At 43.1% G+C, this 15,191-nt stretch overlaps 1 protein-coding gene across 27 annotated transcripts in view; it reads left to right on the forward strand.

Moving 5' to 3' along the window:
• Positions 1-15,191, forward strand: part of TENM4 (teneurin transmembrane protein 4) — a 3,204,727-nt gene that overhangs the window by 2,805,056 nt on the left and 384,480 nt on the right. The window lies entirely within an intron of this gene.

The raw sequence follows: 15,191 nt of genomic DNA on the forward strand, positions 1-15,191 counted from the left end.
TTCTTTTTTTTTTTATTGCATTTTAGGTTTTGGGGTACATGTGAAGAACATGCAAGATTGTTACTTAGGTACACACATGGCAGTGTGATTTGCTGCTTTCCTCCCCATCACCTATATCTGGCATTTCTCCCCATGCTATCTCTCCCCAACTCCCTACCCCCCACTGTCCCTCCCCTATTTCCCCCCGACAGACCCCAGTGTGTTATGCTCCCCTCCCTGTGTCTATGTGTTCTCATTGTTCAACATCCACCTATGAGTGAGAATATGCGGTGTTTGATTTTTCTATTCTTGTGTCAGTTTGCCGAGAATGATGGTTTCCAGGTTCATCCATGTCCCTACAAAGAACACAAACTCATCATTTTTTATGACTGCATAATATTCCATGGTGTATATGTACCACATTTTCCCTGTCCAGTCTATCATTGATGGGCATTTGGGCTGGTTCCAGATCTTTGCTATTGTAAACAGTGCTGCAATGAACATTCGTGTGCATGTGTCCTTAGAGTAGAATGATTTATAATCCTTTGGATATATACCCAGTAATGGGGGAAATATATTTTTGTATTAAAAAGTATATTATGGCCGGGCGCAGTGGCTCACACCTATAATCCCAGCACATTGGGAGGCCGAGGCAGGTGGATCACGAGGTCAAGAGATCAAGACCATCCTGGTCAACATGGTTAAACCCCATCTATACTAAATATACAAAAATTAACTGGGCATGGTGGCACACGCCTGTAATCCCAGCTACTCGGGAGGCTGAGGCAGGAGAATTGCTTGAACCCAGGAGGCAGAGGTTGTGGTGAGCCGAGATCATGTCACTGTACTCCAGCCTGGGTAACAAGCGTGAAACTCTGTCTCAAAAAAAAGAAAAAGTATATTATGAAAGGATGCTAAATTTGAGTAAATTCTTTTTTTTTTTTTTTTTTTTTAGGGAGGGAAGGAGGAAGGGAGGGAGGAAGGAAGGGATGAAGGAAGGAAGCGAGCAAGGGGGGAGGGAGGGAGGGAGGGAAGGAGGGAGGGAGGGAGGGAAGGAAGGAATTCAAGCAATGAGAGACATTGCCGACCTGGATCTAGAGGTTTACAAGTTGATTTCTTTTTTTGAGAGAAGGAAAGAAAAAAAAATGAGTAAAGGAGAGAAAGAAAGAGGAAGAGAGAGAGGGAGGGTGAATGGAAATATTCCTTTATTCTGAAAAAAAAAATGGGTATTAATAATGGCCAATCAATGTTTCATTTAAACCTATGAGTAGGTGTGATGCGGTATTGACAAGAATGTATATTTTATGTATTTGAAGTGGAGAGCTCTATAAATATTTATTAAGTTTACTTGTTCCAGATCTGAGTTCAAGTCCTTGATATCCTTATTAATTTTCTGTCTCATTGAATCTAAGTCTCTATGTATCTGGGTGTTAGGATTGTTAGTTCTTGTATTGATCCTTTTACCACTATATCTTTGTTGCTTTAAAATCTATTTTATCCGCTATGAGAATTGTAACTCCTGCTTTTTATTTATTTATTATTTATTTTTGCTCTCCATTCGGTTGGTAAATCTTTCTCTATTCCTTTGTTTTGAGTCTTTGTGTATCCTTGCATGTGAAACAGGTCTGGATGTAACATGCCATTGGGTTTTGGCTGTGTGTTTTGATTGGGGGATTTCATCAATTTAAATTTAGAGTTACTGCCATTTGATGTTAACTGGCTGTTTGATCCATTCGTTGATGAAAATTCTTCTTTATGTTGGTGCTCTTTACTTTTTGGTATATTTTTAGAAAGGCTAATACTGGTTGCTTCTTTCTGTGTGTAATGCCTCTTTCAGAAGCTCTTGTAAAGCAGGCCTGGTGGTAATAAAATCTCTGAGTACTTGCTTGTTCATAAAATATTTTATTTTTCCTTCAGTTGTGAAGCTTAGTTTGGCTGGATACGAAATTCTGGGCTGAAGGTTCTGTTCTTTGAGGATGTTGAGTATTGGCCCCCACTCTCTTCTGGCTTGTAGAGTTTCTGCTGAGAGATCTGCTGTAAGTCTGATAGGCTTGCCTTTGTGGGTAACCTGACCTTTCTCTCTGGCTGCCCTTAGTATTTTCTCCTTCGTTTCAACCCTGGTGAATCTAACGATTATGTGCCTTGGGGTTGCTCTTCTTGAGGAATATCTTTGTGGTGTTCTCTGTATTACATGGGGTTGAATATTGACCTGCTTTGCTAGTTCAGGAAAATTTTCCTGAATAATATCCTGAAGGGTATTTTCCAGCTTGGATTCATTCTCTCTGTCACATTCAGGTACACCTATCAAATGTAAATTTGGTCTTTTCACATAGTTCCACATTTCTTGGAGACTTTGTCATTCCTTTTTATCCTTTTATCTCTAATCTTGTCTTCTTGTTTTCTTTCATTAAGTTGGACTTTGACCTCTGTTATCCTTTCTTCTGCTTGAACAATTCGAGTGTTTAAACCTGTGCATACTTCTCGGAGTTCCTGTATTGTATTCTTCAGTTCCATTAATTCACTCATACTCCTCTCTAAGTTGTCTATTCTCAATAGGATTTCGTCAAACCGTTTTTCAAAGTTCCTAGTTTCTTTACGTTGGGCTACAACATGTTCTTTTAACTCACCGAAGTTTCTTATTATCCATTCCTTGAAGAGTGATTCTGTCATTGGGATGTGCTCGTTCTCCATCAAGCCTTGTTCCATTGTTAATGTGGAACTGTGATCATCTTTAGAGGGAGAGGCGTTCTGATTTTGAGTATTCTCAGCCTTTTTACGCTGGTTTCTTCCCATCATTGTAAATTTATCCTCCTGTCGTCTCTGAAATTACCAACTTTCAGATTAGGTCTCTTGATTGGACGTCCAAGTTGTTAGTTCCCAGGGCCTGAACGGCGGCGTTAAGACTGATGGTGCTTTTCTGCCCAGGATTCTTCTGTCTGGCTTCCTTCTTGTGTCCATAATGGGCGACCCTGCCTTCCCCGGGCTCCAAACCTCGGTCCGAAGGGGAACCAGTCTCGTTTACTCTGCACTGCACCTAAAGCTGCTGCACCGAGGTGTCGTCATAGCCGCTGCACCGGTCTCAGGAGTTGTGCTGGTGACCCATGTGGGTCCTCCAAACCTCGGTCAGAAGGGGAGCCAGCCCTGTTTACTCTGCTCGGAGAGCTGCCACACTGAGGTGCTGGCGAAGCCGCTGCGCCCGCCGCAAGAGTTGCGCTGGTGACCCGTGTGGTTCCTCCACTGGGGATCTTCTGCTCCATGAGCGACCAGAATTTGTCTGAAAGTGTGGCATCCTCTAGTTCTCTGCGCTTTGACTGAGAGCTGCAATCCCGAGCTGTTATCGATCAGCCATCTTGGATCGTTCCCCCAAGTAAATTCTTAAGATGAGACTATAGATGCTGGAGAGGATGTGGAGAAATAGAAACACTTTTACACCGTTGGTGGGAGTGTAAATTAGTTCAACCATGTGGCAGACAGTATGGCAATTCCTCAGGGATCTAGAACTAGAATACTGTTTGACCCAGCAATCCCATTACTGGGTATATACCCAAAGGATTATAAATCTTTCTATTATAAAGATACATGCACACGTAGGTTTATTGCGGCACTGTTCACAATAGCAAAGACTTAGAAACAACCCAATGCCCATCAATGTTAGACTGGATACAGAAAATGTGGCACATATACACCATGGAATACTATGCACCCATAAAAAAGAATGAGTTTATATCCTTTTCAAGGACATGGATAAAGTTGGAAACCATCATTCTCAGCAAATTGACACAAGAATAGAGAAGCAAACACCACTTGTTCTCACTCATAAGTGGGTGTTGAACAATGAGATCACATGGACAGAGGGAGGGGACCATCACACACCAGGGTCTGTCAGGGAGGGAGGGTCTAGAGAAGAGATAGCAGGGGGTGGAAGTATAGGGGAGGGATACCATTAGGAGCAGTACCTAATGTAGTTGACGGGGTGATGGATGCAACAAATCACCATGGCATGTGTGTGCCTGTATAGCAAACCTGCACATTCTGTACATGTACCCCAGAAATTTAATAATAATTAAAATAATTATTGGAATGACCACTTATGGCCAATTTCTCAAGACTTTTTGGGGCACTGGTTCTCAAGCTTAATAGTGTACATATACCGCTGAGTGTGTTTGTTAAACTCAGAGTCCTGAGCCCTCTACCCAGAGATTATGACTGACAGTACTTCTAAAATCGGGCTCAAAAAACTGCATGTTAACTAGTACCCCACAGAATATCAGTGCAACTACGCTAACACCCACGTTGCCCTGGAGAGCAGGGAATACTTACCCTTCTACTCTTCAGGGTTGTAGTGGATGCTGTGGTGTACCACCCAGATTCTACCCAAGACCAAGACACTCAATTGCCCCAAATGCCAGGGAGGGTCAGCGGTTCACAGCCCACAGCTACTTCAGTCTCTGGGAACTGTCTTCCCCGGAAAGGAGCTGTCTTGCCCAGCCCAAGGTTAAGACCCATCCCTGGAGGCAGCTTGTCACCAGTGAGTCCTCCATGGGAAGCGTAGGAGTAGGAGTGAGGATTACAAAGACCCAACCTTCTTGACCCAATTTGAGACAACTCTGAAAGGCCAGCTAGCTCCAGAGCTCTTAAAAAGAAAAGAGCTCTTGGCTGAGGCCTGTGTGGCAGCCGCATTGCAGCTCAAGTTCTCCCTCTGCCCAGTTCTGCTTTTCTCCCTCCCTTACAAGGGTTGCTCATGGGAGCAAGAAGCCTCCTGCCGGTGAATCTCCATTTCAGAGTTTATTTCCCAGGGAACCTGACCTAAGACAAGCAGACTTTAGACACACGTGAGCAGAATTAAATAGTGGAAAGTACATAGTCTTGAGATATTATAATAATAACAGCAACTCATGTTTACGTGGCTCGTAAAGTGTTTTCAGTGCTTTATATTTATCTTCCCCTAAATCTTTACAACTACTCTGCTACTTATCCCCATTTCACAAGTGAGGAAACTGAGGAAAACTTAACCAACAGGTTAAGTGAGGTACAGAGTCACATAGTGGCAGAGCTGGAGTTCAAATCCATACCGTCTGGCCTAACAGACCTGTAACCACTACAGTCTATTACTTCTCAGGGTGTATTTGAGGTTCTTCCATGTGCTAGCTTTATGATCTTCCTGTGAGTGAACCCAACTGAGCCTCAGTTTCCTAACCTGTGAAATGAGCTTTGTAGTACCTACATTGCAAGACTGTTAGGGGGCTGAATTGAGGCTCAGTCAGTATCAGGTATCTGATACATGCCTGTGTCCCAGCAGACATGTATTAGATACTTGATACCAACTGAACCTCAATAGGTATCAAGGTGAACTAGGTGAACAGATAGGTCTAGCTATCGTGGAGTATTGACAAATCCTCAGTAAACACTTCTCAGGGGATGCATGAATGAAATGTGTCTCCTGTGGAAAGCCCTAAGCTGGCCGATGTTCAAAGAAGGCCAGAGAAGAAATGTCCAAGGCAACGAGAGATACGGGTTAGAGAGGAGATGACTATGTGGAACAAGAGCGAGCAAAGGAAAACGTCATTTGCACTAACGCACAAATCTCAGCTTCTCAGAGCTTTTGGGAAGGCAGGAAAGTAAGGATGCAGCTGAGAATGCCAGTTTCTGGGACAGTGACATGGAATATAAAAGGTGGTCTGGTAGGGTCTAGACCCTTTGGCCACCTAACCTATGTCACCCTCAGCTAAGAACTACTAAACTTTGACTCAAAGAGCGCCTTATCCTGGCTCTGCCACAAAAGAGTTGTGTGATCCAGGGAAAGTCCACATCCCCCAATTTCAGCCTCATTTAGAAATGGAGATGATGGGAATCAGGGCTTATGATCTCCAAGACTCTACCAGGACAAAAACTTGGTGACTACATCAATCTTTGGGCTTTACTTAATTTGGGTTGAATTGCTAGCCCTTTGTGGTTTGAGAAGGGAAGCCAAAAACCACAAACCTACTGTTAGAAGCATTTTCTGCCCTAACCTCTTCCCCTAAATTTTACAGAGTTCCTTTTTAGAACTTTTAAATCTGGATAATTCCAAGTTTAAGTCTCTTATTTAGCCCACATTCACTCCTTCTCTTCCTCCACACTCAGCATTTAACCCCTTGAATTACACATGGAAGTGTTTGAGCATCTTTAAGGACAAGGGCTTAATTCTGCCTTAATTCCTCTGCCTATTTCTATATCAATTTTTTAAAGTAACATTAGAAAAGAGACCTCAGTAGAAAGTATTAGATCACCCAGAATACTGATTCACAGATCTCACTGCTTCCCTAGCCCCACTCCCTTACTCACATGAACTCTCTCTACTAGAATCTATATAGAGTGGCCAGCTTTGCACAGGGTTGTGTGGATGAAAGAATCCCAAGAAATGTATTTGCTTTGCCCTTTTACCAAAGTCCAAGAAACTGGCTTTTCTGCTGCTTGCTTATCTTGATTAATTCATTTTGTCAAGGAAGGCACTCTGTAGGGTTTGGGGATCAGACCACTTACTACTTCATTCAACCTAACAAGGAGTCATTGAATCCCTTCTCTGTAAAGCTGGAATAATAATCCCACCTTTCTTGGTTGTTTCGAGGAGTAACTGAAATAATTCATAGAAAGGGCCCAACAGTGCCTGACCCAAAGTAGATATTCAAAAATGCACTAAAAGTACTACTAATACCACTGATTAGTTTCTAGGAGGGCTGATCTCTCCAAAGTTTAACTTTGAAGGGCTGGAAGATGTCCCCTGTTCAGTTCCTTTTCCTACCAGAGGCCTTTGGTAGAAAACAGCCGTATGCACTGTGTCAATGTCACTCTTGATAAGCCTTCCTTCCAGTCACTTCCTTGGGTTCTCTGCTACCTGATTACTGTCAGAAAGAGCTCTGCCTTGAATTCATCTGCAAACATTTGCCTTTGATCTTCCCTGAGATAACTGTGCCTGGTCGAAGAACCCTTTCAAGTTGGTTTTACTGTAATCGCCTTTAACTGTTTCTGGCCTCACACCCAGGGTCATGAAGGACTGGTAGAACACCCTTAATGAATGATATACAAGATAAAATCAAATATACCACCTGTAATTCCTTTCGGAATTGGGACACGTGCCCTCGTGTTCACACTTGGCTAGGCACTGCCCTGAATCCTGCTCACACATGCTGTCATCACTGACATCATTGCCCTCGTTGGAGTACAGAGAATTGAAGGCTTACAGCGTTTAGGAATATTTAAGAAAAGATATCTGGATGGGTCTATTGTATTTTTGCCTCAGGGAAGACAGGTAGACACACACACACTCCCACACTCCCACACACATACACTCACGAGCAGCATGCATGTGACCCAGAGCCACCTGCACAGCACACACTCAGAGTCACGTTCATTGTTATCAAGAGATCAGGTTTGTTTCTGTTTTTCCTGTAAAATTCCCAATTAGCCTCTGTTCAACAGAGAGAGTTGTCAGCCTGACAGCACCTCATTAGGGCATCCCATTCTAAGCTTTAGGAATGTTGATCCAGGCAGATTAGCCATAAGTAGCAAATGCCCACACTGGGGAGCTAGATCCCTTTGGCTTTAAATAAAATTACTGCCCATGTGACCTTACACAGGCTACTTTCTGCAGCCTCAGTTTCCTCATTCAGAGAATAGAGTAATAATAATACCTACCACAGAGAGTATCCTTGCCAAAGGCTAAATGAGCTATTACTAGAAAGCTCAAGAAATGGCAGCTACTTGCTGTCTCCATGGCCTTGGGCAAATTTCCCAAATTGAGATAATAATCCTTGTCCTGCAAAAGTCTTTACAAAACTTCATGGAGCTAGGGGATGTCTCTTATTATTATTTATTATTATTATTATTATTATTATAAAGCACAGAACAGTTTTTAGGGCCTGCTAGACCACACCTATTTGAAGCCTCTAGATGTCCCCTTCTGGCAGACTGGATCCCTTGCTCATTCATTCATTCATCCATTCTAGTGTTATGCCAAGTCTTCCTGGATGTTGATGGAGACAGGGGAAATAGACATGAATATGACGCCTACCCTGTCTCAGGGAATTCTCAGACTAGTGTAACAGACAGAGGGGTACTTAGCGAGTCTTATGGCAAGATGGAGGGGTTCTTCAAACTGGAAGAGTCACCCTATCACTTTCCTTTCCCTGGTATCTTTCAGGGGTTCCCAAAGGAGCATGCCAATTCTCAAAATGCCGCTTCTGGCAGGATTTTCCAGGGGTGTCGCTGTCTTCAAGAGAGGCATTTCCTAACATCTCCCTTCTTCTGAGGGAGGAATTAGTCTCTCTGTAAGAGGCTGGTGACAAGAGCCCTGGGCCTAGGAATCAAGAGGCCTAGATCCATTGCTTCCTGGTGTGTGGCCTTTGGCCAAGCTGTTTGGCTTCTCTGAGCCCTCATTTCCATCTGTAGAAAATGAGGATAGTATTCTCAGGGTTGCTCAAGGTGACCTCTCCAGTAATACTTCAGGCGCCATACACAAGAGCTGAAACAGTACTTTGTATAATAATTCAAGCAACAATATGTGTCAATCCCTGTCCATGCCCAGGGCTATGCCAGAGTCTATGGAGGATGCAAAAGAAGCAGAAGATGTAATCCCTACTCTCACCCTGCTCACCTTCTTATTGGAGAAAAAAAAAATGTACACAGATGATCTAGGCAGGGAATGAGAGAGTACAAGCCAATATATCTGATTTTATGGTATAAACCAGTTTTCTATATATTACACCTGACTTTTCCATTGAGTTACCTTCTTACTCCAGAGATGTATTTTCTTGGATGTGAATAGCTTTAGAATATCATAAGTCCTTCCATGTACGCTACAGAAACCATCCATGCTGCCCCTCTCTCCCAGAGTTATGATCAGATGTGTTAAAAAAATAGTTGAATAATCTGTAAACCAGGGTCTTAGAAGCATAGGGAGGCTGGAATGAAACTGAGACATGCCACAGGCCAGTCACTGTTCGTTCTAGGTAAAGATCCCAAGGCACAGACAACAGAGGTCTTACAGGCAGGTACATTCTAAGTCAGTGGTAGAACTGGGCCAGGTACCCTGGCCACCAGAGCCGTTCCAAACTTTCTCCAAGTACTTCATTATCTTTGTCCTTCCCATTATACAGGGGTTGGGAAGGGTATCTCTATGGTAACTCTAGAGAAGCTTACAAACCTCACAGGTCAGGTCGAATCTTAATTCCCCCACTTTCTAAGTGAATGACCTTAAAGAAGTCATTTGATTTCTGAACTGTGAAATAATTCTAGCAATGCTTAATGTTTCTTTCATGATGGGTGTCATTGTATCTGATAGTGGCACTTAGTAAATGGCAGAGAATGAGGCCCGCCTGCCTATCAAGCCACTTCAGAGAACAGCCAGGTAGCGAGTACTGCCCAAGTGTCCATCTATGTTTGTTCCCCAGTGTTAGTCCAGCACTAAGAGCCTTCAAGAGCTCTTCCTGGTATCCACTCACTCTGGTCCACTGAGCCCCCTGCCTAGAGCACAGACTTCAGAGTTGCACAAGACAACGCTTCTCCGTATCAACCAATTACTAAGCAGCTTTTTACTGCCACATTCATTAACAGTGAAGCAGATAATTGGCATTAGCTTATAGGAACTGAAAAATAATTGATAGTTCTTTTCACACTTGTTGTAGAGACAGTCATTGTGATAAAAATTTATTTTTTATTTTTTACTTATTTATTTATTTTTGAGATGGAGTCTTGCTCTGTTGCCCAGGCTTGAGTGCAGTAGTACGATCTAGGCTCACTGCAACCTCCGCCTCCCAGGTTCGAGGAATTCTCCTGCCTTAGCCCCCTGAGTAGCTGGGATTACAGGTGCACACCACTGCACCCACCTAATGTTTGTATTTTTTGGTAGAGATGAGGTTTTGCCATGTTGGCCAGGATGTTCGTGAAGTTCTGAGCTCAGGTAATCAGCCTGCCTCACCCTCCCAAAATGCTGGGATTACAGGCGTGAGCAACACCACCAGGCCAATAAATCTTAATTTGAATATAATTCACCTTCATTTTCATTTATCCCTAATGTGAGGATGGTGACATTTTCTTTACAAATGGGGATTAGGAAGGTCTAGCAGGTACCATAGGTATATCTGGGACCAAGTAAATATTCATTCAGTAGATGAATGAATTTTTTTAATAAATGATTAAATGAAGGAGTAAATAAATGAAGTAGTTATGTTAGTGGTTACAGGCACAGGATTTGGAGTCATAATTCAAGCAGTAATCTCTATCAGTCCTTTTTCATTCCTAAGGCTGCGACCTTAGGCAGGTTGCTTCACTTCTCTGAGCTTCAGTTTCTATGTGTTAAATGGAGATGCTAAACTTCATTTTACAGGGTTATTGTAATAATCAGAGATCATGTCTGTAAAGTAACCAACATAGTGAGTGGCCCATTTATGTGCTAGAAAATAGTGATTGCTGCTGTCATCATCATTACCATCTTCATCTTCATCATTTTCACCTTCTCAATCTATTCATCATGCTTATCACCACAATCTTCATCCACTATCATCATCACCATCTCTTCATTGTCTTTATTATCTTCGTTTATTTTACAAAGTTAATCTTTGTCCTTATTGGGAATATCAGTTTCTGAAAAACAAAAATCCTATCCTGTGTGTGTGTGTGCGTGTGTATACTTGTGTGTGTCTTTTAGAAACCTTTGATTTTGAAATAATTGCATTTCCAGACAGGACCTTTTATTCTGCATCTGCAGAGTGATTGCCACAGCCACTGCCACACTGAAAGGTTTTCAGGGCCGTGTGAATGGAGGAATGCGTGAGAGTGAGGACTGCTCTCTCCCGGTCCTGGGACTGATTATCTTATTTGCCTTTAGTCACAAATCTGCACAATGATCTTTTGCCGGAGCTGTTTACTGCATAGCTGAGCCCGGTGGCACATCCTTTGAAGGTCTGTGGATGAAGAGCTGTAGAGAAGGGCACCACATGGTCACGGAATGAAAAACAGATTCACATTCACACCTTGGTTTTGTGTCGACTATTGGGCCTCTCTGAACCTCAGTTTCTTCATCTGCAAAACGGTATCTTTATAACATCTTCCAGGGTTGCTGTGAAGATTAAATAATACAAATTAATATGTGCGAAGAGTGAAACACAATACCTGATGTGAAAGGTGTTGGTAAAGTGTCAGATTATTTGGTAGAGGCCAGCAAGGTGATTGGACCTCCCTAATGCTGATGTTAGGACTTGCGCCATCCGTCTCTCCATGACTGTGGGTTATCTCTCCATCAATGTCCCTCTGTTTCTCTAGAGACAACATGATTGAGCCAAACTGCATATCCCCTGCCATCCTCATGCCACCCTCATGTCACACACATGCCTCTCCCTGGGTCCTTTACTGGCTCGACCCAAAGACAAAGGGATTTTCTTCTGAAGATGATTTGTACTTTAAAAGCTAGTAGGCTTCATGAAGTCATGGCATTCTAGAATGTTAGTACTATAAAGAGCCTCTGATGTCCTCTGATCTAACCTCCAGACATATGAGTGCCTCACACTTTCCCTTTGAATGTTCTGGGGGCATCCCACATCATCTTGTGATCACAATTCCTCACCTGCAGCTGCTGCAATGGTACTCCATTTATACCCTCTGACCATGTCAGTGCAGCCAGCCTAACTTCCAACTCTACTTATTTTCATCTGAGGCTTTTTCTGGCCTCTAAAGGCAGCTTTGCCCATACATGGAGCAGATCAGAAATGAAAAGGAATGAACAGCCCCTGGAAACAGCCCGCAACCAATAATTGTTGGGCAGGTGTATAAATACCCCAGTTCCCCACCCCCACCCTCCTAATTTGGCACAATTCTGCAACACCCATTCTTGGCTGCCTTCCCTTCCCTATCTCACAGCCCCACTCCTTCACCTGTGTGTAGTTCACTCTCAGATACTGCTTGCATTTGAATCCTTTTTTTAGGGTTCGCTCCTGAGGGAACCCAAACAGTAGGACACTAGTCCTGGATAGAAGAGGAAACACTGAAAAAGGCACGGCCATTCATCCAACAAGAGTTTCCTCGGGGGCCCATGAATGAATAGTAAATGGATCCTGCTTTCAGATGCTTATATTCTTGGGAAGAGACTTAGAAACCCTCAAGCTTAGTTGTGAAGAGGGTGTGTAGAATAAAGAGCCACTTTCTGGTTGGCTGTGAGGACTCAATAAGGTATAATTTCAGGCAATTTGTTAAAATCCACCAAGCATTTAGTGAGTGTCTATTGTATGCTAGGCTCTGAGCTGGCCCAGCAGAGATGTAAAGATGAATAAGACACATCCTCTATACTTGAAGCACTCAGGAAAGGGCATTTCAACACTGTGCTTTCTGTAAGGTGTACAGCTGCAGAGGGTACCATGGGGACTCCAAAGAGCAAGGCATGTGTTCAGCAATAGTTGTTTTTCTTTCCCTGTGGAATTCTCTTTAGGACCTTAGGTCTAGCTCAGGGCTTGACATAGCGTCGGTGCCCAGCAATGTTGGTTGAATTGAACTGAGCAGTTCAGGAAGGGAGGAAGAAGCCTCTGACCCCATAATTCCTTTGCCCAACTAAGAAACACGTTTCCCTGTAGATCACTGATCTCAGAGGAGAAATAAGGCCCAAGTGATTTGAACATTGTCAGCAACGGTAGACAACAGAGTCAAAAATATAGATTTCTTGTTTTTGTTTTTTTTTAATGCCAGGAAAAAAATCACATTTACATTCCAGGGTTTAAACGCTTTCAGAGGTGGGATGGAAAGAAGGAATTAGAGCTGCAAGCTATTGTTCATGCTTGGCTGATATTTAATCAGTTTGTCAGGTCGTAATTGAGAATACAGCTCCAATGACACATAAATTTGAATGATCAGGTCGAAGCCAGTGAGTCTTCTCATTATTTATCTTACAGTAGAGATAACCTTTTCATTATTGAAATATAATTGCCAAATGAGATAGTTAATATTAAAACAAAATTAGCAACACGAGCTCAACATTTGGAAAGAAATTTCTTCTAATAGTGCTTTTTATGTCTGCAAAATTAGTGCTCGGTGTTGATCTTGCAGTAGTGTTAATTGATGGCTAAGGCTGGGTGAGAGACGAGTCCCAGCTGCCCTACTCTCCAGCAAGGGGCTTCTCTTGATTTCTCTGGGTCAGTAACAAACCCTTACATTGTCTGTGCCAGAAGACGAGAAGCTTTGTTTCACCCTGTGTGAGGGCCATTGTTGATCTATTCTATTTAACAAAGAAGTGATGAGTTTGGGGAAAGGGCAAGGGATAGTGGGGGTAAGAAAATGAATGAGTCATGACAGTCTCCACAAAGCTAACAGGCTGGCAGTGTGGTGGGATATTGAGAAAAGTAATGGCAACAGAATACCAGGTGCTCAGGCGCCAGAAGGCCTTGGTACCTCTCTTTCACTTTTAGATTTATTCCCCACCCCCAGGCTCCAGGTTTACCTTTGAAGATGCAACTCAAGTCTTGTTTCTCCCAGGAATCTTGGTTGGAGGGGATGTTCCCTTAACTCCCAATGCTGCCTTCTAATTCCACTCTCTAATGGCATAGTGACTATGTCTCCACTTCCTCAAACCCCTCTCCTCCGAAGACTGCAAATTTGAAGATAGTGATGGTATCTTATTTGCCTGTATAGTCTTAACTTCTAACACAGAACCTGTGCATAGTATAGAAGACAGTACATAGTAGGTGACGAACAAATATTCACTGAAATAATAAATGAGAATGTGGGAAAAGCACTTAGCAAAGTAAAGAAAGAACTTCCTTTTAGAGGACATTCTGGAAGAGATGACATTCAAATAGAAACTTAAAAGATAGGGACAATTATTTTGCCTTTTCTAGCAGAGTCGGCTATTATGGCTACTTGAGGGGAAATGGCACCCTGGGTGGTTGTAGAAATGGAAGAGTTGAGCTTTGGAGAGGATGGGCTGTTCTATTGTGTGACATCCTCAGTAGCCATTTTTCCTTCCCCCGTTCTCAAAGAAGTAAGAGAATGAAGGTGTAGTGGCATGCTCAGGTTTATGACTATGCTCCTGCACTAACTTCCATCCTTGCTTCTGCCTTGCTGCCGTCCTCTACCTAGCTTTGGTCCAGGTTCCAAGAAACTACGAATGGGTTCAGCCCCTAGAGGAATTCACTTGTCTTCAGTACAAACAGCCAATAGCATTTCAGGTAACGGAGCAGCTTTTGCAGAGGCATGGAAGTGTGCAGGAGAAGTTAGTTGTCCAGAAATGCCTCTGCATATTTTTTGTAGAGTCTTTGTTTTTCTTCCCCATGATTGGACATTCAAACCACTACCATGGACTAGGGAGTCCTCCAGAAGAAACCCAAGAGATGGAGGATTTGGAGGGGCTGGGAGCCAAGGATCCAAGCTATAAGACTGTGGGGCAAGCCTCCTCTCCTCTCTTGTTCTTAGTTTTCCCCTCTGTGAAATGAATGAGTTGTACTAGCTCATCTCTAAAATAATTCTAATAATCTTTGCCAGCCCTATCATTCCAAGACTGCTCATTTAAAAGTCTGGCTAAAAAAATGTCAGTGAGTAACATGTGGATCAGCGTGGCAGAGTGAATCACTTCCATTTCTCCCTCCCCACCTGGCTCAAATCACATTTCACATATTAAACCCATTCTGAAAATAAGGGGAGGGGAGAGGTCTCCAGGAAACAAGTAAACCTCTCTCTCTGGCCACTCTTTTCTCCTGAGACAGAGATAAGCACATTGTTTCAATCAGGCCGAAGTTCCATTTCTTTATCTTAAAACTGTCTTCTGCCACATTATAAATAGCTTACTGGTGAGCTCGACCAGACATGTGACACGTGTGTGTGTGTGTGTGTGTGTGTGTGTGTGTGTGTGTCTTTGTCTGTGTTTATGTCTCTGTGTGTGTCTGTCTGTCTGTTTGAGGGTGGAGGTTCTGGAGATAGTGGACAGGAGTCAGGCAGCAGCTTTGATCCTTAAGCAGCCCAAAGGAATGAGATTCCCCCTGGCCTATCTGACCAAGGAGCCAGCTGCTGGCAGAACCTCAGGTTAGGGTGGCCAGATAATCTGTTGTCCAAACCAGGACATGGCTCAGAGTGAATGGAATCACTGCTAATAGTTACACTGGAAGAACAGGTACAAACCAGGATCATCCTGGGCCAACTAGAACACGTGGTCATCCTAGCTGGAGGGTTCCAGGGTAAGAAACACCTAGAATTAAGAG

This window comes from Callithrix jacchus, chromosome 10 (genome assembly GCF_049354715.1).
Source record: "Callithrix jacchus isolate 240 chromosome 10, calJac240_pri, whole genome shotgun sequence".
NCBI lineage: Eukaryota > Metazoa > Chordata > Mammalia > Primates > Cebidae > Callithrix > Callithrix jacchus.